The 25,320-nt window shown below is 36.6% G+C and overlaps 1 long non-coding RNA gene across 2 annotated transcripts in view; it reads left to right on the top strand.

The window, feature by feature from the left end:
* Nucleotides 1–25,320, top strand: part of LOC139078901 (uncharacterized) — a 134,357-nt gene that overhangs the window by 92,891 nt on the left and 16,146 nt on the right. For both annotated transcript variants that reach the window (XR_011532086.1, XR_011532085.1), the window contains one exon: nt 25,112–25,175. This is a non-coding gene — a long non-coding RNA (uncharacterized lncRNA). The remainder of the gene's footprint in view (nt 1–25,111; nt 25,176–25,320) is intronic.

Genomic DNA, 25,320 nt, shown 5'->3' with positions numbered 1-25,320 from the left:
AAACTGGCAAACCCCACACCACCAAAGCAGTTCCACTGCAAACTTAACTGTTGTGCCACCAGGCCGGCCCCATATCTTTTACTTAATGTCACTGAGCATAATATTAACAGCTGTTTGAAGATCTTTGTACACAAATTCTAGCATCTGTTTCTATTGATTGGTTTGTCTCTAGATTACAGTCACATTTTCCTGCTTATTTACGTGTCTAGTGATTTTAAACTTTGATAACAATTTTATTTGATTTGTGTTATTATGGTATAAGTTTGCCATCCTTTTGCATTTAACCTATTTTCATCCTTATATTTAAAGTGGAATTCTTATAGACAGCATATAATTGGGCCTTGCTTTTTTATCCAATTTGAAAATTATAGTCTTTAGACCATTTACATTTAATGAGAATTGATACAGTTGGGTTTAAATCTACTGTATTGCTATTTGTTTTTTTGTTCCATCTGTTCTTTGTTCCCTTATCTTCTTTTGCTACTTTCTTTAAGATTAATTCAGTAATATTTATCATTCCATTTTATCTCTTTTTTTGGTTTATTAGCTATAAGTTTTTTCTTTTATAGTAGTTGCTTTGGGGTTTATAGTATGCATTTTTAAATGACCATATTCTACCTTCAAAAAATATTATTCCATTTCTCATATAGTATAAGAATCTTACATTATTATACTTCCATTTCCCTTCTCCCATCCTTTGTGCTATTATTGTTAAATATTTTAGTTCTACATATGTTATAAACTCCACAACACACTACTCTTACTTTTGCCTATTAAATGGTCTATTATCTTTTAAGGAGATTTTAAAATTCAGAAAAAGTTCTATATATTTATCCATATATTTACCATTTCCAGAGATCTTCTTTCCCTTTTATAGATGCTGATTTCTACCTGGTATTTTCTTTCTGACTGAAGGGCTATTATTAAAAACTTCCGTAGTGCAAGTCTGCTTGTAAGGAATTATTTCAGCTTGTGTATATCTGAAGACTGTTTCTCCTTCAGTTTGACAGATACTTTCACTGGGTATAGAATTCTCTGTTGATAAATTTTTCTTTCTAGAGGTTTGTTGAACTTCTTGGAGCTGTGAGTTTCTATTTCTCATCAAATATGTAGTGGCTGTTGTTTCTTCAAATATTTTTTCTGCACCCTGTGTCACTTCTTCAGAAACTCCAGTTACATGTACACTGGATGATCGAAGGTCATCACTGCTGCTGCTTTCTCTTCTGTCTTTTTTCTGTGTTTAACTTTGTTTTCGTTGCTATGTCTTCAATTTTACTAGTGTTTTCTTCTGTAGAAACAAATCAGCTTTTAACCCCATCTAGTATACTTTTCATCTCATATGTTTAATATTATAAGTACAGTTTGGGTCTTTTTAATGTCTATCTGGCCTCTATTTAACATTTCTAGTCTTTCTTCTACCTACTTGAACAAATGGAATATAGTTATAATAACTGTTAATGTCCTTGCCTACTAATTCTATCTTCACGTCATTTATTTATCTCTTTCCAAGGATGGATTTTTATCCTCATTATAGGCTTTATTTTTTAAGCTTCTTTGCATGTCTTATAATTTTGGTTAGATGACAGTAATTTTACATTTTACTTTGTTGGAATGCTGGATATTTTCATATTTCTAGAAACATTCTTGAGCTGGGTTTTAGGGCACAGTTAAGTTGCTTGAAAACCATTTGATCATTTTAGGAATACTTTTAAGCTTTATTAGATGGCACTAGAGAAGGCTTTATCTAGAGATAACTTTCCCTACTTACACTGCTACAGCAATACTCTTGTGAATTGCGAGGATTTTCTACTCTAGTGGAGGAAAGATGAATTACTTTGAACCATGTGTGAGTTCTAATTTTTCTCTCTATTCTTTTTTGGTATTTCTTTCCCCAGTCTTGGGTGATTTCTTTACATGTATACTCTAATTAGTACTTAGCTGAAGACTTGAGGCAGACCCTCTGAAGTTCTCTTTCAGTGAATTTTTCTCCTCTCCAGTCCATTGCCATTTGAAGTCTGGTCACATTGACCTTCCAGTATCACATCTGCATCTCGTCAACTCAAGGAAATTACTGGGCTCGGTCTTGGTTCCTCCTCCCTTGCCCTGCATCTTGGAAGCTCTCTTCAGACATTAAGATGGAACAATTGTAGTTCTTCCCTCATTTGTTTCCCTTTTCTCACTGATAATTGTCTTCTACTGCATGATAGCCTATGCCTTCAAAACCATTGTTTTATATATTTTGTGAATTTTTTAAATTGTTTCAGGTGATAGGATGAATCCAGTTTCTGTTACTTCATGTTGACTCAAATGAAAGTATATTTTGATGCAATTTCAAATGTACAGAAAAGTTTCAAAAATACTGTAAGGTATGCTAATGTTCCTTTCACTCATTTCCACAATTATTTATATTTTGCCTATTTGCTTGTTCTCTCTCTCTCACTGTATGTTTTTCCTAGAAAAAAATTTTGAAAGTATGATCAAGACATTGTGTGCCTTTGTAGTTAAATATATCAATGCACATATACTAAGAACAAGGGCATTCTCTTACATAACGAGATTAGAGTTATAAAAACCAGGAAATTTGATATAAATATGATACTGTCATCTCATCCTTTTTATCAATTGTCCCAATAATGTCCTGAATAGCAATTGATTATTTACAGTCCAGGATAAAATCCAGGATCTTGCATTACCTTTAGTTGTCACATCTCTTTAGTGTCTAATTTGGAACAGTTCCTCAGTCTTTGTGCTTCTTGACCTTGATATTTTTTTAAGCCATATACTTTGTAGAATGTTTCTCAATTTTGATTCATCTGATGTTTCCTCATGATTAGATTCAGGACATGCATATTTGGCAAGAATACTACTGAAGCAATAGAGTATTCTCCTCAGTGAATCTTATTAGGAGGTACATAATGTCAGTTTGCTCCCAAATTGGCTGTGTTAACTTTGATGACTTGGATAAATGGTGTTTTCCAAGTTTCTCTATTTAAAAAATTTCCCCTTTGTAATTAATAAGTAACTTTGGTGAAATATTTTTAAAATATATGAATGTGTAGCTGTCATCAAACTTTTACCTACCAGTTTTAGCATCCAATGATGATTTTCCAATTCTATCAGTCTCTCTATGTTTATTAGCTGGATTCTATTATGAGGAAATATACTTTCCTTGCTCTCCTATTTTTGTGATGGTAAACTCATGGATTTTTAAATTTTATCAGTGAATTATAATACATTATCATCATTATTTATTTCGACACTCAAATTGTCCCAAATTTGACCAGTGGAGACTTCCTCTGGCTGTACCTGTGATCTTTTGATGTCTTCATGTGTCTTTGAGTATTTTCTCAGTTTCTGGCCTAATGTGTAGGCTTTGTTTGTACTTTCCCTACATTAGCCCTGGAATTGTCATTTCTCTAAGAGGTCTTTAGTTCCTGGTAAGGATAATAATATTTAGAAACCAAGATATGGGCTTGGTGCACAATGTGTGCTTATTATTACTGATGTACCGTCACTTCTAGGCCCTCTAAGTGACATAGCTTGAAAAACTACACACACTCATGCACACACATACACACACATTCTTAATTCTACCTATATCTATATATTAAAAAGCATGAGTTTATTCTTATATGTTCAATTCAAATCCAATACCACAGGATATATGTTATTCTTCCTTTTCCCCATGTTTTAAATCCATTCTTCAACAGTGGGAAGCCTGGCTCCCCATATCCTCCGTGTATTCATTGCTGAAGCCTAGAATCAGGGGTGCACTGGCAAATGTTTAACAAATTGCTTTTCAAAAAGCAAAGCAAAATAAAACATAAAACAAAATTAAAAAGCCTGATTTATAGCATTTGCCTATTTTAATAGTGTGAATAATTCCTCCATAGCCAAATTCAATCTGCTAGCATGACTGCATCACCGAATGCAGAGTTGGGAGGGGATGTGCACAGTTAAGGTGGGATAAGTCAGTTGTCAAACTTACATGCCACGACGTGGAATGCACAAGAAGTATGTCATAACTGCCAACCCATACTTTTCTAAAAAGAAAATTTATTAACAAGAATTCAATATTTATTTATAGTTTTTTGAGGTAAAATGTACATATATTGAAATAAACCTTATGTGTACAATATCAGTGAGTTTTGATATGTAACCAACAACTGCATTAAGATATAAAACATTTCTCTCACTAAAATGTTCTCCGATGCCTCTTCTGAGTCAATTAGACGCTTAGAGACAAGTACTATTCTGATTTTTTTCATCATAGACTAGCTTTGACTATTCTAGATCTTCACTATAAATAAAATCATATGATATACACTTTTTTGTATCCGGCTTTCTTTTTTCACTCAGCAAAATATATGCCAGATTCATCCTTGTTGATGCATATATCAGCAGTTTGTTTATTTATGTTGCTGAGTAGTATTTAATTCTATGAATGTACTAGTCTTGGGGTAATTTTGTTCCACTATTGAGGCAAAATCATTCTTACTATTCTACCTGATGCTCCCTGGATTATGAGGTTTTCCGTTTTGGCTGGTGGAACTATTCTCAGCCTAGGTGAGCTCTGGGAACTGCTGCCTCTAATCTTTTTGGTTGCTTGTTTCCCGGGTCTTGGGTAGTTTCCATGCGTGAATCTGAGGATCAATACTCTGAATATTTGGGGGAACCCTCTGCAGATTTCCAGAGCTCACTTTCTCTCTCTTTCTCTCTCGGCAGCTCTCCTTTTTGTAGTAGTCTGACCTCTGAACTCTAGCTGTCTTTCCTCCCCATACTCCCTGCTCTGTCTCATCAACTCAGGAAGACCAATAAGTTCTGTCTGGATTCTTCCTTTATGCTCCACAGCCAGGAAACTCTCCAGACAATGAGCTTAAGCATTCACAGGATTTAACTAATATATTTGCATTATCTGAGATATCACTTTCATTGACTGATTAATATCCAATATCTTGAAAACCGTTGTTTCATGTATTTCCCCAGGTTTTCAGTTGTTTTGGGTTGGAGGGTAACTCTGTTCTCTCTCTATAAAGTAAGGGCCCATATTTCTTTAAAAATTTTAAGTGAAGAGGAAAATGGTGGAGTAAAGAAGTCCAAAAGCCCATACCACCAAAAAGAATCAATGAAAAAACTGTCAGAATCAATATTTTAGGAGCTCAGAAAACTAACCAAAAGCTTGCAGCAACCAGGGAATAGTTAGTTAAGAAAACCCAGCTTAATCTCAGTAAGTACATTGAGGTTTGTGGCATTTTAACTTTCCTGGTCTCATCCCCACTCTGCATCTCAGTGGTAGCCTTGAAAATAGCAGTTTGTATTCTGGTACTGGTACTAGAGGGAGCAGAATGGACTTCGTTAGCAAAAGTTCGTGATGGACTCGACCTGTCTGGCCTCCTTGGTAGACCAGCTCAAAAAGCTTACCTTTCTCTTGCCTAGCACAGAATTATCCTAGTGTTATAGCAGCTATTCAGGGGGTATTTGCCAAAAAATTTTACAGGAAAAGGTATTAGTTGTTGCTGACAGAAGGAATGAATAAAAGTTCAGGCAAAAAGTGGATAATAAATACATTTGAGAGGAATGATTAGAGACTGAGATGTTTGGGGGAAGAAGGACTCTGACAAACTCTAACATATTCTTGGAAATACGCATACCCAGGACTGTGCATACACTTAGGAAAGACCTGATAAGATCCTAAGCTCCCAGCTCTGTCTGATCTTCTGGCTCTATATAAGCAGGAAGTGAAGGTTAAAGCAGAGATGTAAATTATGTGGCTTAGTTTGGAAGGCATGCCCTGGCACACCCAAGGGCTCATCTGTAAGACTAGGAGGCTTTTTATGTTTCCTACATTTAAGAAAATCTTTATATAATCACTACCTGGCCAGTAAGCTAATGGAACAGAGACTTCAGTGGCCACATATGACAAGAATACAGACTTTACAAAATTAGTTCAGAAAAGCCACTAAACAAACAACAACAACTACAACAAAGAACAATGGCAAAACTGTGGAGGGGGCAGAATCTGATTTCCAGAGTTGCCACATCATAATGTTAAAAGTGTTTAGTTTTGAACAATTACAAGATATGCAAAGAAACAAGAAAGTCTGGCTCACGCACAGGAAGAGAAAAGCAATCACTAGAAACTGTCTCTGAGGAAGCAGAGACATTGAATTTACTAGACAAAGACTTTTAATCCTCTATTTTAAATATGTTCAGAAAGTTCCAGGAAACCATGTGCAGAGAACTAAAGGAAACCATGAGAATTATATCTCAAATAGAGTACATCAGTAAAGAGATGGGAATTTTTAAAAAGAACCAAATAGAAATTCTGGTATTGAAAAGTGAAATAACTGAAATGAAAAATTCACTTGAAGGGCTCAACAGCAGATTTTAAGGAGGCAAAAGAAAGAATCAATGAACTTGAAGATAGGTCAGTTGAGATTACACAGTCTGAGGAATATAAAGAAAAAAGAATGAAGAAAAATTATCAGAGCCTAATAGACCTATGAGATACTATCAAGCATACCAACATATGCGCAATGGGAGGCCCAGAAAGAGAAGAGAGAGAGGAAGGGGAAGAAAGAATATTTGAAGAAGTAATGACTGAACATTCAAGAATTATTGAAAAATTCTAATTTACACATCCAAGAGGCTCAACGAACTCCAAGTAAGATAAACTTAAATGGATCCACACTGATACACATATAACCGAACTGTTGAAAGACAAAGACAAAGAGAGAATGTTGGAAGCAGCAAGAGAGAAGTGACTCCTCATAAACAAAGGATCCTCAGTAAGATTAGCAATTGATTTCTCATCAGAGCCCATGGAAGCTAAGAGGCAGTTGTATGACTCAAAATGCTGAAAGAAAAAAACCTGTTAGCAAAGAATTCTATCCAGCAAAACTATCTTTCAAAAATGAAAGAGAAATTAAGACATCTCAAGGTAAACAAAAACTGAGAGAGTTCATTACTAGAATGCAGTAACTTGAATGCACACAAAGAAATACAGAACACCGGTAATGGCAATTACATATGAAAATATAAAAGTTGTATTAATGTATTTTTGTTTGCACCTCCTCTTTTTTCCTATCTTATTTAAAAGACAGCTGCATAAAACAATAATTGTAAATCTATGTTGATGAGTGCACAATGTAGAAAGATATAATCTGACAATAATAACATAAGGAGGGACACAACTATATAGGAGGAAAGTTTTTGTATACTATTGAAACTGAGCAGGTATTAAATTGTGAGTTAAGATTATAATAAATTAAGTCGTTATAAGTTAAGATGTTAATTATAATCCCCAGGGCTTCCACTAGAAAAATAACTCAAAACTATATAATAAAAGAAATGAAAAGGGAATTAAAATGATACGTTAGAAAAGATCATGAAAGGAGACAGTAATGGAAGAAATGAGGAGAAAAACTGATGTGACATGTAGGGACAAATAGCAAAATGGCAGAAGTAAGTACTTCCTTATAAATAATTGTGTTAAATATAAATGAATTAAACTCTCTAATTAAAGGCAGAGATGAATCCTCAAAAAAATTAACAAATCGAATACAACAATACATTAAAAGGATCATACACCACGATCAAGTACGATTTATCCCAGGGATGCAAGGATGGTTCAGCATCCACAAATCAATCAACATGGTACACCACATTAAGAAAATGAAGAATAAAAATCATATGGTCATCTCAGTAGTTGTAAAGAGAGCATTTGACGAGATTCACCATCCATTTATGATAAAAACTCTGAATAAAATGAGTATAGAAGGAAAGCACCTCAATATAATAAGGGTTGTATATGACAGACCCACAGTTAACATCATACCCAATGTTGAAAATCCAAAAGCTATCCCTCTAGGAACAGGAACAAGACAGGATGCCCTCTTTGCCACTGTTACTCAACATAGTATTGGAAGTCCTAGTCAGAGCAATTAGGCAAGAAAAAGAAATAAAAGAAATCCAAGTTGGAAAGGAAGAAGCAAAACTGTCACTATTTGCAGATGATGTAATTTTATATATAGAATACCCTAAAGAATCCACTAAAACCCTATTAGAAATAATAAACAAATGGAGTAAAGTTGTAGAGTATAAAATCAACATACAAAATCAGTTGCATGTCTATACACTAACAACAAAATAGTAGAAAGAGAAGTCAAGAATATAATTCTGTTTATAGTTGCAACAAAAAGAATAAAATAACCAGGAATAAGTATAACCAAGGAAGTGAAAGTGCTGTACACTGAAAACTATAAGACATTGTTGAAAGAAATTGAAGCCAGAAAGAAAGGGAAAGATATTTCATGCTCATGGATTGGAAATCCATTGTAAATCCATTAATTCCATAGTTAAAATGTCCATACTACTTAAAGTAATCTGCAGATTCAATGCAATCCCTATCAAAGTACCAATGATGTTTTTCACAAAAGTAGAACAGAGAATCATAAAATTTATATGGAACAACCAAAGAACTCCAATAGCCAAAGCAATCCTGAGAACAAGGATCAAGGCTGGAGGCATCACACTCCCTGATTTCAAAGTACACTGTAAAACTGTGGTAATCAAAACAGTATGGTACCAGCAGAAAAAACAGACAGACAGATCAATGCAGCAGAATTGAGAGCCCAGAATTAAAACCACACATTTATGAACAGCTAATTTTTGACAAAGGAGCCAGGAACTTACAATGAAGAAAGGAAAGTCTCTTCAATAAATGGTGTTGGGAAAACTGAACAGCCATATGCAAAAGAATGAAAGCAGACCACTATCTTACACCACACAAAAATTAACTCAAAATGGGGGCTGGCCCCGTGGCTGAGTGGTTAAGTTCGCGCGCTCCGCTGCAGTCGGCCCAGTGTTTCGTTGGTTCGAATCCTGGGCGCGGACATGGCACTGCTCATCAGACCACGCTGAGGCAGTGTCTCACATGCCACAACTAGAAGGACCCACAACGAAGAATATACAACTATGTACCGGGGGGCTTTGGGGAGAAAAAGGAAAAAAAAAAATCTAAAAAAAAAAAAAAATTAACTCAAAATGGATTCAAGACTTGAATACAAGACCTGAAACCATAAAACTCTTAGAAGAAAACATAGGCTGTATGTACTGTGAATTGGTCTTAGTGGTATCTATCTGAATATGTCTCCTCAGACAAGGAAAACAAAGGAAAAAATAAACAAATGGGGCTACGTCAAACTAAAAAGCTTTTGCACAGCAAAGGAAACCATCAAGAAAATGAAAAGATAACCTACCAATTGGGATAAGATATTTGCAAATCATATATTCAATAAGAAATTAATTTATAAAATTTATAAAGAACTCATACAATTCCACAACAATAAACAAACAAATCAATTAAAAAATGGGCAGAGGATCTGAACAGACAGTTTTCCAAAGATATACAGATGGCCAATGGGAACATGAAAAGATGTGCAACATCACTAATGATTAGAGAAATGCAAATCAAAACCATGGTGAGATGTCAACTCATATCTACCAGAATGGCTGTTAGTAAAAAGACAAGAAATGCCAAGTGTTGGAGAGAATATGGAGAAAAGTGAACCCTTGTACATACACTGCTGGTAGGAACATAAACTGGTGAGCCATTATGGAAAACAGTATGGAGATTCCTCAAAAAATTAAAAACAGAAATACCGTATCATCCAGCTATCCCACTTCTGGGCATTTATCCAAAGAACACAAAACCACTAATTCGAAAAGATGTATACACCCCTATCTTCATTGCAGTATTATTTACAATATCCAAGACTTGGAAACAACTTAAGTGCCCATCAATGAATGAATGGAGAAAGATGATGTGGTATACACACACACACACACACACACACACACACACACACACACACGTGGAATACTACTCAGCTATAAAAAAAGATGAACTCTTTCCATTTGTTACAACATGGATGGACCTTGAAGGTATTAAGGCAGACAAAGAAAGCCAAATACTGTATGATTTCACTCACATGTGGAAGATAAAACAACAATAATAAACAAACACATAGATACAGAAATAGATTGGTGGTTACCAGAGGGAAAGTGGGGAGGGCAAAAGGGGTAAAGGGGCACATTTGTATGACGACAGACAGCAACTAGCCTTTTGGTGGTGAACACAATGTAGTCTACACAGAAATCAAAATATAGTGATCTATACCTAAAATTTATATAACGTTATAAACTAATGTTACCTCAGAAAAAGAGGCAGAGATGAGTAAAATGGATAAAAACAAGCTTGGTCCAACTATATGCTAGACAGCATACAAGAGACTCACTTTAGATTCAGATATACAAATATATTGTAAGTAAAAGGATAGAAAGAGATATTCATGAAAACAGTATACAAAAGACAGCAGGAGTGATTATACTGATATCAAAATAGACTTTAAGGCAAAAATGTTTATGAGAAATAAAGAAGGACATTGCATAATGATAAAAAGGTCAATTCATCAAGAAGATATATCAATTATAAACATATATGCACTTAACAACAGAGCTAAAAAAAATGAAGCAAACCCCAACAGAATTGAAGGGAGAAATAGTTGGAGGCTTAATACCCCACTTTCAATAATGGATAGAACAACTTGACAGAACGTCCGCAAGGAATTGACTGTAACCAACTAGACCAAACAAACATCTATAGAACATTTCACCCAACAAAAGCAGAACACACATTCTTCTCAAGTGCATATGGAACTTTGCATATACCCAAGAGAACTGACGACATATGGTCACATATGTCCATGTACAATAGCTTGTACATGAATGTTCATACAGTATTATTCATGATAGCCAAAAAGTGGAACCACCCAAATATCCATCAATTGATCAATGGGTACACAAATAGTAGTATATTTATACAATGGAATATTATTTGTCCATAAAAAGGAATGAAGTACTTATACGTGCTACAACATGGGTGAATCTTGAAAATATTATGCTAAGTGGAAGTACCCAGACACAAAAATTCACATATTATATGATTCAATTTATATGAAATATCTTGAATAGGCAAATATGTAGAATAGAAAGTACATTAGTGGCTGCCACGGGCTAGGGTAAGGATGGAATGGGGATTGCTACTTAATAGGTACAGGGTTTCTTTTTGGGGTGATGAAAATATTCTGGAAATATGCAGTGATGATGGTTGCATAACATTGTGAATATACTATAAACCACTAAAATTTACACTCGACAATGGCTATATGGTAAATATTATGTTCTGTGAGTTTTGTCTCAATAAAAATTAAATTAAAAATTAGGCAAAGAAAAAAATATAATCTGTTATATTTGCAGTTTTGATGGTTCTCCTTTCTTTGAGTAGACCTGCTGTCATTTCCCTTTATTCTGAGGAAATTCTTTTATCATTTTCTCTAGCACAGGTCTGCTGGAGATGAGTTCTCTCAGAAACTTTTTCTTTTTGAATATTTTTCTCATCATATTTAAAGGACATTTTCACTGGATTTAAGATTCAGGGCTGACAATTTTTGTCAGCACTTGAAGACATCCTCTGACCTTTATTCTTTCTACTATGAAGATAGCTGTAGTTTCTTTTATCATTTTCCTGCGTTATTATGTGTCTTTTTTCCCTTAGGCTGATTTTAAGGTTTTACTTTGTCTTTGGTCTTCACTGGTATGATTCTCATATGCCTAGATGAGATTGTCTTTGTGTTTACCTTTATTTGGATTTGTGGAGATTCTTGATTCTGTCATTTGATATTTTCCCTTAAACGTGGAAAATTTTCAGCCATTGTTTTTCAAGTATATCTTCTTTTCCTTCTGAGACTCCAAGGACAAGAGGGCAGATTCATATTTTCCTACATGTTACATAGCCTCTGTTTATTTATATGAAATTTTTTCTTTTTGTTCTTCCTTCTAGATTATTTGCATTGATATATCTTCAAATTAGCCATTTTTCTTATTTCTCCAATATGCTGGTAAGAAATTCCATTAAATTTTTCATTTCAGTGATTGTACATTTTAATTCTGGTATTTTTAATTATTTTGGTCTCCATTTCTTTGCTGAGATTCCTCATATGATCATCGATAATGATCTAAAATTCTTTTAAATCCTGCACATATTTAAAATAGCTTATTTAAAGTTTTTATTGTGTATTTTTACCCTTTGATTATTTGGGTATCAGTTTCTATTGAATGCTTCCTCTCTTGACTTTGGGCATAGTTCTCTGTTTCTTTGTAAGTCTGGTAATTTTTATTCTAAAGTGGATACTGTGTGTATGATAGGTTTTAGAGACTTTGAATTCTGCTGTTTTCATCTGTTGAGTGTCGGTTTTTGTTCTAGGCAGAAGTTAATTGGCTGGATTTGAACTCCAAACAGTGTCTTCCCTGTGGTGGTCAGCAGTCGAAATACCCTCTCAGACTTTTCGACTTCTGTTTTCATTAGACCCCCTGAAGTTCTCCCCATGAACATATATTTCAGTGATCAGCCAAGAATTGAGCAGGATTTATATTCGGATATAGGGGCTTACTCCCCTCTGTGGCCCCATTCCTCATATAATTTTCCCTTTAATCCTCCAGCTGCTTTGTCAGCCCCAATTTATTCCTCTGATCCTTCAAGCAAGTAAGGCTACAACTTTCTTCAACTCTGCACCATATATACTGGGAAGGGCGCTTGGGTGAAGAACCTTGTGGACTTTACTCTCTCAAGGATCAAGTTCTCTAAAGTGTTTTCCTGCTCTTGGTCACTATATCAGTTTTCTAAGGCTGCTGTAATAAAGAGTCACAAACTAGGTAGTTTAAACAATGGGAGTTTATTGTCTCATAGTTCTGGAGGCCAGAAGTCTGAGATCGATGTGTTGGCAGAGTTGGTTCCTTCTGAGGGCTATGAGGGAGGATCCATTCCATGGTGATTTACTGGCAATCTTTGGCATTGCTTGGCTTGTAGATGCATCACCCAAACTCTGTCTTCATCTTCACGTGGTGTTCTCCTTTGTGTGTGTCTCTATGTCCATATTTCCTTTCTTTATATGGACATCGTCCTCTTGGATTAAGCCTATCCTAATGACCTCATTTTAACTTGATTATCTCTGTAAAGACCTTCTTTCCACAAAAGGTCACAACTGAGTTACTGGGGTCAGCACTTCAAACGATCTTTCTTGGGAGGACACAATTCAACTCAACAGTCACCAATGCCTTCAAATAATTGTTCTTAAAATATTTTGTCAAGATCTTATAATTGTTATCTGTGGATATTCTGCCATTATTGGAAGTAAGAATTGTCTGAAAATTTTTGATAGTAGGTAGACATTGTAGATAATATGTGGTAGACAATTTGGTTTATCTTGTCTTCCTTTATACTGTGTTAGTTTTGTTCTGGCAGACAGTTAAACACTGGCTCTCTTTGAACTTTCAGACTTGGTTTTATACATTTATGGGGCAGGACTGTTTTTCATTTGTCCTTATTATAGGACATGGCCCTTAATCTAGGCCACGGATCTGTGAACTGTGGCTCATGGGCATAATCTGACCTGCAGACTGTTTTTATATGGCCCACAAACTCAAAATGGCTTTTACATTTTTAAAGAATAGGAGGAGGAGGAGAAGAAGGAACAAAGATGACCAAAAATGGCCTGTAATTCCTAAAATATTCAGTATCTGATTCTTTACAGAAAATATTTGTGACGCTGCTCTGGGGCTTGGTCTTTGCTTCTCAAGTGTCTACTTTTTGGAGTTACAAACAAATAAAGAGGCGCTCAGTGAGGCCTTTCCACCCTGGCTGGGCTGGAACTCTAACATCTTCCAGCACTGCACGACCTTCAGTTTCTCCGTTCAGCTGTTTCCCTTGCAGCAGCTGCCCTCTGATAGGCTTCACAGAATCCCACCTTGTGCAAACTCAGTTCAGCCCCTGACTAGGAACCGAAGGGGAGCCTCCCTACGGATCTTGGGGCCCTAATATTCGTGCAGTTTGTTCCTCTTTTATAACGTGGCCCACAAATTCCAGCTGCCACAGCTGCCATAAACTCTGCCTTCCCAGCAGGAAGACCTTTGCTCTGCTTTGACTCCACCTCCCTGCACCACGGTTCACCCAAAGAGCTGTTGAGAACATGGGCTCGACTCAAGTGTTTCCCTTCTCTCACAGTTCTCCTCTGCCTGCTGTTCATGTCTGTGAACAGTTGCCTTGTTTATTTTGTTGAGTTTCCTAGTTCTTTAGGATGGGACGATGAATCCAATTCTAGTTACTCTAATTGGCCTAGAGTGATAGCTCATGTTTTAGCTTTTGATATTCATGCACCAATGAGAGATGAAGCTTTGGACCTAAATGAGGCAAATAGCTGAGACGAACAGCACCCCTCCCCTCAACACACATGTTTACATGTAAAATAGGAAGCCTTAAAATGCTGTAGCTTCAGGGGCCGGCCCGGTTGTATTAGTGGTTAGGATCGCCAGCTCCACTTTGGGGGCCTGGGGTTCGTGATTTGGATCCTGGGTGTGGACCTACACATCGCTCATCAAGCCATGCCATCGAAGCATCCCATATACAAAATAGGGGAAGACTGGTACCAATGTTAGCTCAGGGACAATCTTCCTCACCAAAAAAAAAAAAAAAAAGGAAAAGAAAAGAAAAAGGAAAAATGTGCTGTAACTTTAGTGAAAATGTACATTATAAAAACAATCTCCCTAGGATCACAGAGAGATGACAAGGATATCTGTATGTCTCAGCCTGGCTTCTGGGTAGGAAAAAAACCTTTCCTGATTTATTTTAAGCCTAGGCCTATGAATTACATGAGTAGTGTTTTGAATTTACACTAGATTCTTGTCCTGAGAGATGTCAAATTAAGAAGTTAACATAAAATTCCGTCCCATGCTGGTGATATTCTGGATATGACTGACAGAATCAGATATAAAACTGTTCTTGAGAAATAAATTCTGAATCTTAGCTGTACTGTATTTCCACAGATAAAAGTCTTTTGAAGATCAAATCAAAATCTAAATTATATAATACAGGGAAACACTCTACCATATGCAAAAGTCAGCAGATACAACAAATATCAGGGAATTGGGTTGTTAAGAATTTCAGATTATTGAACAATCTGACAGGTATGTCTAATATGACTAAGTAAAAGAAAAAAGAAATAAAAAACATAGAAGAGCAAGATACTATAAAAGGACTAAGGAGTTTCTAAAAGGAATTATTTAAAAATTACAGATAAAAAATAGTTATACATGATAAAACTTAATAGTTTGGTTAAATAATCATATCCTGCTTAGCTGAAGAGATAATTGAAATTTAAAAACGCTCTCAGTGGGCTAAACAATTTGAAAAATAGGAAAGAGATGTAGAGAAGAGAATATTCTGTTAAAAATTATAGATCCAACACTCCTGGAAGTCAATAAAATTACAGTAAATAAATTTAAAAAATAGTAAATCTAAAAGAACAAATATTCGGAGATAGGACGATTGGTGAAGAGAAATAGTGACAAAATTTGGAAGAATAAAAGAAGACAAATGAGTATTAACTAATTTAGCACGCTGGAGAGAGGCAATGCATAACTAATGCAATGGAGTAAGTTACAAAGAAGGAAGGCTGCTGACACCACAGGACCTCAGAAGGTCTTTGGAAGTGGAGGCACCAGATACATCTGAAGGCTGAGTGTGATGTGGAGCTGAAACTGGGACGAGATTGCAATATAGAAAGTCTGGACTCAGGAATACAAAATGCAGCTGAGGTTGGGTGTAAGTCCTGTACAGGACACATGGTTATTAAGTGAAAGTTTATATAGTGAATGATGGAGTTCCCACTTCAGCTACCAAAGCATTAGCAGTTGGGTTCATACACTATGTGGAAATACAGTTTATGTGCCTACTGCATATGCCCCCTCGTCCGCAGCTGTTTGGCCAATGGAGATTCTTGGATACACGTGCTGTGCCTCATCTCCTAATACCCTCAGCTACTTCAGCCTGCCCAGAAATAAGGGTCAAGCTTTAGCTCGTTCTCCAGCTTGGCAGGTGTCAGCAACCCCAGCCCTCAGTTCCAATAAAATCATACTCGCAGAGGCTCTCCGCAAAGGCTCCACAAAGTCTCTGCATCTTTCTTCCTCTTCCTGGCTTGCGATGGCTAGTAGATCAGGGTGTTCCTAGGAGTGAGACAGTTGGGCAACCCACTAGGGTTGTAGTCAACTTGCTTGATGAATGGAATTTGAGTCCTGGTGAGCAGAAGGAAAAGGAAAATCAGTTTTATGAATAAAACTGCTATGAATCATCTTGTCTAATTCCTTTTATTTATTTTTTTGGCATACATTTTTGTTTTTCTGTTCTTCCTAGGAGTGGCGTTTCTGGGATATAAGATAAATGTATGTTTACTTTTATAATAAGCTGTCAGATCTTTTTCCTAAGTGGTTGTATCATTCATTATTTTCACCACAACGTATAAGAGGTTTGTTCTGTCACCACTGGGTGTTGTCTGTCTTTTTAATTTTTAACAATTCTAGTGGTTGTATGCTTTGATTTCATGGTGATTTCAACTGCATTTTCTTGAGGACTAATGATAGTGAGCACTTTTTCATGTGTTTATTGGCCTTTGGCACATCTTCCTTTGTGAGCTGTCTTGTTCAAATCTTTTGTGCATTTCTTGTTAGATTATTTTATTTTTATTAACAAGTTGTAAGAATATTTTACATTAACCAGATACTAATACTTGTCAAACACAATTTTTAAAAACATTTTTTTCCAGGCTTGTCTATTTTTCTTGGTGGTTTCCTTGGTTGAACAGAAATTTTTAATTTTAATGAAACCCAGTTTATCAATTCTTTCTTTTATAGTTATTGATTTCTGTGTCCAGTCTAAGAAACCATTGATTACCTCCAACTCACAATGATATTATTTTAATAGTTTTAGCTTTTACCTGTGGGACTAGGAGTCACTGTAAATTGATGTTTGTGTATTATGTGAAGTAGGCATCAAGGTTCATTTTTCCCATATATGCATTGTTTGTCACTTATTAAGACATTCCTTACAACTTTGGATTGCTTTGACATTGTGCCAAAAATTAATGACCATATAAGTATGGGTATATTTCTAATCTCTAGTCCATTCCATTGCATCAATTTATTGACTCTTATGTTATAATCATGTTTCTTGATTACACTCTTTACAAATCTGGAAACACGTGGTACAAGTTATGTAACTTTATTCTTTTTAAATATTACTTTGGATGTTTAAGTCTTTTGTATTTCCATAGATGTTTTATGGTCAGATTGTAAATTTCTACCAATAAATTTATTTGAATTATGATTGAAATTACTTTAAAAACAATTTGTGGAGGATTGTGGAGACCAATTTGTGAAGAATTAACATCTTAACAAATCAAGTCTTGCAGTCCATGAACATGGTATGTCTTTCCACTTATTTAGGTCTCTAATTTCTCTGCAGTGTTTGCAGTTTTCAGTTTACAGCTATTCTTAAATTCATTCTTATTTTATGATTTTTGATGATTTTGAAAGTAGAGTTGTTTTTTAATTAAATTTTATAGTGGCTGTTGCTATGTAAAATGCAGTTGATTTTTCTTTATATTCTGCAGTTTTGCTAAATACAGCTATTAGTTCTAGTAAGTGTTTTGCAAATTCCTTAGAATTTCCTGTGTTAACAATCATATCATCTGCAAAGAGACAGTACTACTTTTTCTGTTCTGATTTTTATGTGTTTTCTTTTCTTTTTTTTTCACTTATTGCCTTGGCCATCACCTCCAGTAAAATGTTGAATAGGAGTGGGGCAAATGGGCATCTTTGCCTTGTTTATAATCTAATGTAAAAGATATTTAGTCTTTCATCATTGTGTGATGATAATTTTTGTTTTTCCTAGATGTCTTTTATCAGATTAATAAATTTCTCTTCTATTCCTCATTTGATGAGAGCTTTTTTTTTTTTGTAAATATTATTTGGCATTGAAATTTGTCAAAATTTTTTTTCTGCATCATGATCCTATTTATATATTACTGGATCCAATTTAGTTAACATTTTTGTTAAGTATTTCTGCATTTTGTTCATGAAGGACATTGGTCAGTAATTCTTGTTTTCTTTGTCTGTCTGTCTATCTGTCTCTTTGTAATGTGTTTTTTAGGTCCTGCTGTTAGTGTTATTCTGGTCTCACAAAATTAGTGGTCTCACAAAGTGATCTCTTTTTTCTCAGAGAGGTGTGTATGTTTGGTTTTATTTCTTCTTTATATGTCTGATAGAATTCACCAATAAAAATACCTGAGCCTGGGATTTTCTTTGTGGAAAACTTTTTTTTTTTTTTTTTGAGCAAGATTAGCCCTGAGCTAACTACTGCCAATCTTCCTCTTTTTGCTGAGGGAGACTGGCCCTGAGCTAATATCCATGCTCATCTTCCTCTATTTTATATGTGGGCTGCCTACCACAGCATGGTTTTTTGCCAAGAGGTGCCATGTCCGCACCCTGGATCCAAACTGGTGAACCCTGGGCTGCCGAGAAACGGAAAGTGTGCACTTAACCGCTGCACCACTGGGCCAGCCCCATGTGGAAAACTTTCTGATAATAATTTGAATTTCTTTAGTCTATATATGGGTCTTCCAATTTTCTGGTTTATCTTATGTCAGTTTGGTAAAGTGTACTTTTTGAGGAATTTGTCTATTTTATTTAAGCTATAGAATTTGTTAGCATAAAGTTGTTTATAATATTCCCCTATTATCCTTTTAAGTGTGTGTATAATCTTTGGTGAGAATCCCCTTTTCATTCCTGATCTTGGTAATTTGTGTCATCTCTCTTTTTTGTTTTTTCCTTGATGAGTATGTTCAGGGTTTTGTCAGTTTTGCTGGTCTTTTCTAACATTAACTTTTGGTCTTGTTGTTTTTTTCTATTGTTTATTTTTAATTTTCTGTTCTCACTTTTATTATTTACTTCCATCTTAACCTTATAACTGACTTTCCTTAACTATACTGTTGTAAATGTAGAAATAGATAAACCTCAAAATTATTTTACAAGAATCAGATGAGAAGATGTTTTCTGATGCATAATACTAAATATGTGATATTCATTCTAATTATTACAGAGACTTCTGTACTTCTTCTGAGCTTTTGCTAAATTTCTAGTGAAGAATAATTGATATTATTTTATTTCTGTATTTATAAAGAAGAAATTTTAAACAGGTGGAAACCAATGGCTTCATATTTTACGGTCTTTATTGGATAAATCGACTAACATTAATAAGGCTGTATTCCCTTCAAAATGGAAACAAAACAGGGACTGCCTCTAGCCGAGTGAGACAATCTTCTCTTAAACTGTAGCTTCAATTGCTCACCATCTGATGTGGACATTTTTATAGAACTGTGTTGAGTCAGCATCCCAGTTCCACTCATGTACTTTGAATCAGATCAAGTTGGGTTTGAAAAGAGGTGGAGATTTGTAGAACCGAGTATCTAAGACAGCCTTGCATAAGAGAAAAAAGTCATAGAAGGTGGGAAGGTCAAGAAGCGGGAGGTGGAATGGAATTACTTCTTGTTGAAACTCAACTGTGTGACAGGCTCATGATAGGCATGTTATATATTTTATCTCTGATACTCGTAATATTATGTGAGATAGATTATTATATCCATTTTAGAGATGAGTACATCCAAGATTAAAGTGAGCTGTAAGATGGGATTCAAATTTAGGACTGTAAGACCCAAAAACCCATTACTTAACACTGCTTAAAGCTTATACATAGCCCTCCAAAGTAAGGTGGAGAGCCATACACTGCTTCTAGCATCAGTGTGGTGTCAAATAGTGGTGTTGACTGGAGCACTGATTAAGCGAACTTGCTAATGCTCATCTGCAACCCCAGGCTTTAAAATATGCCATGAGGCAAAGTGGGAAAAAAGCTCTAGAGAAACTCAAAGATTTCTTTTTCGGAGGGGATGCAGAAGGAGTGTATACAGTAAAACAACTGTACACTTTCCAATTTCTGTTTTGTTGGAAGGTAATGAGGGCTGAGGGAGTTTTAAAAGTCCCCAGGAAAGTAAAAGTTGACCTTGCTTTATACACTAGATGCATTAAATTGAATTTAAAGCTAATATTTGTATGTAAAACCTCTTTTGACATAATTTTGAAACTTTGCTCCTATTTGGAAAATATACACACTGAAATTCAAGGTCTTGAATACAAGACCTAATAAAAACAACTCTTAAGCATCCTAACATTCACTTCAAAGCAGCAGTTTGTCTCTGTCGATCTGCAGTTTAGAGTGCATTTAATTCTCTGAGGAAACTGGCTAAATGGGTAATCAATGCCCTGATCTTGCCCAGTTCAATTAAAGCATAGCAACAAAAAGGACACTGCCTCCCACCGTGGAGGTGGCAAGGGGGCTGGCAAGTGGAAGCTCCCAGCCCAGCTGTGGCATGCCCTCTTGTCCCAATTTCTCCAGTGGCACGAAGGGCAGGAAAGTGGCAGAGGGCAGCCCATTTGCCACTTCCTCACATGCTGGTCTTCTCTTGTTTTTAATCGCATGCTGTCTTTCTCATTGCACAGACTCCTCAGTGGTTTTGTCTCTCCATTTCTCCCTCGCCTTCCCTCCATCCTCACCTCCCTCTCCTTTTTTTTCTAGGCTGCCTTTAGTCATTTTGATGTAGCGTTCTCAGTTAATGACTTCCAGTATTTCTTGACTATGCTGATTATAATCTTACTCTAGAACCAGTTGCCAAAGATCTCTGAGACTGGAAATTCTACAGGAAGTGGCTTTATTAGACTCTCTTTTTCAGAGATAGAATGAGCCATAACTATATTCATTCAACAAATAATTTATTTCATATGAGGTATTCTTCTAGGTTCTGGAATAAGGCAGTGAAAATAAAGGGAAAGAAAAACCATATACACACTCACAGAGCTTCCATTCTTGGCAGGGGATGGAGAGACCTATATAATTTGAAAAGTAAATTATACAGTATGTTGAAAGTGGTAGTACGGTGGAAAAACACAGGAGGGCGAGGAGGATGGGAGTGCTGTAAGGTTGCAATTTTAAAAGGGAGTTTCAGGGTTGGCCTTGCTGAGATGGTAACATTTGAGCAAAACTTGATGGAAGAGGAGGTGAAGGAGCAAGTTTGTTTCTCTCTGGGAAGATTTTTGGAGGAAACGTCAAGTGAAAACTCCCTGAAATGGGAGTACTCTGAAAGTATTTGAAGAAAAGCAAAGGGGTCCATAAAGTTGGAATGGAGTGAGCAGGTCTGAATTTCCCAGTGAAGTTGCTATTGAACGTTTATGTGTTGTTTCTCAGGTGTTCAGTTATCATTTGTTGATACTAAAGACTGATTGATTGATTCCAAAGAGATTCCTAGATGAGCTCTTATGAGACCAGAAACTACACAGGCTGCTAGAACCAAAAGGAGCACTTAGCAGGTTGTTGTGGAATCATAGAAGGTTTATGCAGGTGAAAACATCAGACTGATCACCAGCATTTTATCAGATGTTTGCATGTCAATTCTTTGAAACCAGGCTGCGTGCAATACCTCATACCTCCAGTGGGTGAAAGGCAGGCCAACCGCTAGACTTATCAAGGTCAGGAACACATTTTCTATACTTTATACCTTCTTTGTTCTCTTCCTTTTCAAACTTTACTTTTGGAAATACCTCCAACCTCATTGAGAAGGTCATGGCCCTCTGACCTTAGCTTCATCACCTTTGCCTCCACCTATACATAGTCCCACAGGTGTTTCTTCCTTCTCACAAGCCCACACTCTCTGCCTGCCCCCTACCAGCCTTTTCTGTGTTGCTCCCAAACTTCTACTCTCCAGGGAAGCTGCAAATTTTCCATTTGATGAAATCCCTTCTTCTGCCTTCAGATGATAGCAGGAGTTTTCATTTGTTCGTTTGTGTTACCCACTGTCGGATGTCACATATGGATACTCAGAACCTGGAATTTCCTGGTGCCGAGTAAGCATTCCATAAAGATTTGTGAGTGGAAAGAATGGTGGTTCTCTCTGGTCTTAAAGCAGAAATAATTCCCTTTAATCTGCTTCCAGATATAGAGAGAGACATATGTGGCGATGTGCATGAGGAGCTCCCCTTCCATTCTCCACCACCTCTCTCCAAACTCCCGCTTTCCACTTTTCCTAAAGAGCAAACTTTCCTAAGTCCCCAAACCTCAAAGCTGCACATGTGTCAAAGTTACTCATTCCTTCTCTTCCTCAATCAAAGCCCCCATTCCCTCAATGGAGCGCATTTCCCTGAGAAAGGAGGAAAATAATCTATTGAAGTAATTTACTTTGATGTCCCAATAATTACATCAGAGCCCTCATAGGGGTGTCTGAATTTTTAAAAGAGGAGGCTTGTTCATCAATGTGGTATTTTGATCTTGGGAATATCATGAAAAACTTCTACTGAATTTTAAAAGAAGTCAGGTAGTTTGGGAAAATTATTGCCTCCTTCCCTTTATGAGAGCTATTCCCTTAGAATTGTTTTTTTGTGAACCTATGTTTTATCCTTTTAAAACCTTGTAAGTGTGCTGTCTTTGGGTCTCATCGTGGTTATTTTCAAACATCCATTTTGAGATGTCTTCTCTTGCAGCTGAGGCGTTTCTGAGTGGCATTTCCCATCAGGTCTGCAGGTGCATCTGACCGACCTCCCTGATTGTCCCACATCAGTGCTATGAGGGCCAGGCCAGGCTCTGTGATTGTGGGGTAGCAGGCAATCCTGGCCAATGAGTTCGCACTATTTCACTCAGCTTGCTCTTCAACTAAAAACTCTTATTTTAAGAGCCACTCAAGGGGCAAAGGATATGGGTACAAAAGTGTAGCTTGGCAAATCAGAAATCCTATTATTTGATACAGAATATTTTCCAATGGTTTTGGAATCAGGGCAAGATATATCTATCCTGAAGGGCCTGACATTTCTGAAGTAACCGCAGTGGCTCTCTAAATAGTGGAAACATTCACAAAATAAGGCCTGGTGGACAGGAAATGTAGACACTTTCAGATTACTTTAACTTCTTTGGTTTCTTGCCAGATTGATTTCTTTCATTAGGGGAAGTTACTTCCATCTACATACCATTCTAGCCTCAGGAGGTAAGAGACTGATTTAGTAGTCTTAATTTAGGAGCATCTTGAATTTTCAGGAATTTATTGTTTAATATTTGAATGCCCACATGTGACACTTGGATTAATCGACTTGATTTGGTATAAGTCTTTTGTGAGTTATACCTCAAGTTGAGTTTGAAACACAGTTTCTGATTACTGGTGCTGCCATCTTGGACATCAATCCTAGAGGTAACAGATTTGAACAATATTTTCAGCACAATCCCCATTTAAGACCTGTAGTAGCTTCCACTTTCCTGTTTTGTCTGCCTTAACCTCCTTATTCTAACATCAGGACCTAGATGAAAGTTTTCCTCACCACTTTTCTGACCTCATCTCTCTTTAGTCTCTGGCCAATGCCCTCAATAGAAGCGTTACCGCTCCATTCCTACCTCCTGGAGGGAGATTTGCAAGTATGGGGGGATTTTAATAGTCACTATTGCTTGGGGGCAGTACCAGCATTTGATGGGTGGGGTTTAGGGATGTTAAAAGTCCTGTGATGTGTGGCAGTCCTATAAATGGAGAATTATTCCCCTGTTCCCAATGCAAAAAGGGCACCCATTGATAAATACCATTTGTGTGATTACTATCTCCCTCTGGCAGCTTTCTTTTTTCTTGTTTCTTTTTTTTCTGCTTTATCTCCCCAAATCCCCCCTGGTACATAGTTGTATATCTTAGTTGCAGGTCCTTCTAGGTGTGGCATATGGGATGCAGCCTCAACGTGGCCTGATGAGCGGTGCCATGTCTGCGTCCAGGATCCGAACCCTGGGCTGCTGCAGCGGAGCACACGAACTTAACCACTCAGCCACGGGGCCGGCCCCAGACAGCTTTCTAATTACTTCTCTGCCCTTGCTCATATTCTTTGTCCTCAGTCCTCATTTGTATAAGTGTTTACCCTCTTTTCTTTTCACATCTATACCTATCCCACCTGAGATATATCCACTCATGTACTGTCTACCTGTCTGAATTCATCCTTAAAGGCTCAGCATTATTTCCACATCTTCCTTGACACCTTTCCCAATCGTGTGACTCTGAGCAACCTCTCAATGCCATAAGACCCCTTCCCATCTACTTTATGCATCACTCTCAGGAGAATCAAGTGCATTCTTTTGTTTTTAAACCTTTTGTGTGTGCCTATCCTTCCTCTCTAAGCTCCTAGAGAGCAGTCTTGTGCCTTACATGTTCCATCTTTGATTTAATCTATTTCTTTAGCCCTCTGATCCGACCAAATAGGTTTACTTTCTTTCTCCCAAACATGCTATGTGTTCACCACAGCGCACTTCCTTGTCCTCCGGGACACACAATGAGGCCTCCCTTGCAGTTAGGTGGATTTTCGGACTGAGTTCTAGCCGAAGGAATGTGGGCAAAAGTAAGGTATATCACTTCTCTACTTGACCTGTGAACATTTTCCACATGCAATCAGTTCTCCTTACTCTTTCTTTTTCCCACCCATCAGTTAAAGGGAGAGGTCTCCACAGACCCTAGAGGAGGACAGAGCCACAGACAAAAAGAGTTGGGTGCTTATATGACCGGGCAGAAGGTCACTCACTCACTGGGAACACCTGAATTGGACTCTATATAAACTTTAATTTTGTTTAGTCACTGAAATTGTTGCATTCTTGTCATAGTAGCAAGGATTACTAACATACACATCACATACTTTCTCATCTACATGAACTTATTTGCATTGTTCTCGTTGCCTATAATAAGTTTCCTCTTTATAAGTTTAAGTTTTACGTATCTGTTTCCTCGATCAATTTCTGTCTCCTCGTTAAAGCTTTCTACAATTTCACCAATCCAGAGCAGCTTTTTCCTCCCATTTTCTTGAAAATCACACATAGTGTTTTATACTGCACATTTTTTATTTAGCTGTAATGTGTGTGTTCTATCTTCTCTGGTAAATTTTAAGATCTTTCAAGATGGTGCCTTTGTCTTATGCTTTACAGTAGGTATTAGGGATGTTGTAGGTACTCAGGAAATAACTATAAAATGAATGAATTGACTTAATTTACTCAGGCCCTTTTTTTACATCTCATCCTTTCTTACATTATAATATTTTGCTCCTTCCATAGATGCTTTTGATGTCCCTTCTCAGCTTCTGTGTCTGCTTCTCAGAAATGCTGTTGGAAGAAAAAGGTATGTTCCCAATATCCTCCTCTTCCACTGTATTGACTTGAGTGCTGCTTATTTGTTTGTATTTAATACATGTTAGTTGAATAAATGATTCTAATTCTTTCCTCTGAACTCAGGAAAGGATATACATAAAGCATCCTAAACCTCC

The sequence above is a fragment of the Equus przewalskii genome, chromosome 23 (genome assembly GCF_037783145.1).
Source record: "Equus przewalskii isolate Varuska chromosome 23, EquPr2, whole genome shotgun sequence".
In the NCBI taxonomy this organism is placed as follows: domain Eukaryota; kingdom Metazoa; phylum Chordata; class Mammalia; order Perissodactyla; family Equidae; genus Equus; species Equus przewalskii.
Note: the sequence above shows the minus strand (reverse complement) of the source record. Positions and strands in the feature narration are given on the sequence as shown.